The sequence below is a fragment of the Octodon degus genome, unplaced genomic scaffold (genome assembly GCF_000260255.1).
Source record: "Octodon degus isolate 3935 unplaced genomic scaffold, OctDeg1.0 scaffold00022, whole genome shotgun sequence".
Taxonomy (NCBI): Eukaryota; Metazoa; Chordata; class Mammalia; order Rodentia; family Octodontidae; genus Octodon; species Octodon degus.
The window spans coordinates 2,188,256-2,189,324 of NW_004524598.1; positions in this window are offsets into that span (position 1 = coordinate 2,188,256).

Below are 1,069 nucleotides of genomic sequence, written 5' to 3' on the forward strand. Positions count from 1 at the left end.
AGAGAAAGTAATCACACCTACAAATTATACATTTGGCTTTAGAGAACTAAAAGTACATATAAATTGCTCTAATATCTTTAAAAGGTAGAAGTGATAGTGTATATGTGGGAGACCTGTAATTATTAAGAAATTATCAAAGGACATAGGACACATGATTCTAAAAATTAACATGTTTCTTATTGAATATTATAGGTGTGTAAACTCAGCAAAATATTCTAAAAGAGTCTGTCTCATTGCTATCTGTTTATCAATAAAATTTTGAAAAAAAAAGAAAATAGAAAAAAAATTAACATGTTTGAAGAAGAAGGTACCTACACTATATTAAATAATAAGAATTCTGGGGGTCACAAGTGTGCAACCTTGTTCTTCTCTTTTATATAACATATTGGAGAAGTACCTATCCAAAATTTGTTGCAAAACATTTAAGGAGCACAATTTAGAAGTGAAACTATGAGAAATAATTTATCATTAGCCTGGTCTGGTGGAAATCTCTCAGAAAATGAGCTCAGATATCTATAACATTCTTTTCTTTGAAGAAATGAATTTTAGAATAATGAGAAATGGTGTTTCTGTTTGTTGAGTGAAGGCATCACTGGGTCAGGAGGATGATTTGCTGAAGAGAAAATTAGGCAGACAATTCACTGAAGAGAAAGTTTGGCCCCTATGGAATTAAACAGTACACAAAATTAATGTAAACAGAGGCTGTGGCTTTTGTGTGTTGAGCTGATCTCCACATACTTTGAGCGTGAGCCATGATGGCAAACATTCTTGTGGCAATCCAGTCAGGAGAACCTATGTACTTGAAAGTTTCAGAGGAAGAGAAGAAGATGAGCTGAAGATACTATAACTGCTGGAGTGTCTGCCTTGTATTCTGATAAGAAGCAAAGCAAATAGAGCAAAACATTTCAACTGACTTGTGGCTTTTGTTTCTTATGAATGTATTTGCCACGCTGAAGTTGGGAACATGGTTGTGATTATCCAACCCCCGCCCCCAAGAAAAACAGAAAATACTTTTACTCATTAAGAAATGTCTTCATTTACTTTTTCTCCTCCTCTTCCTCCTCCTCCT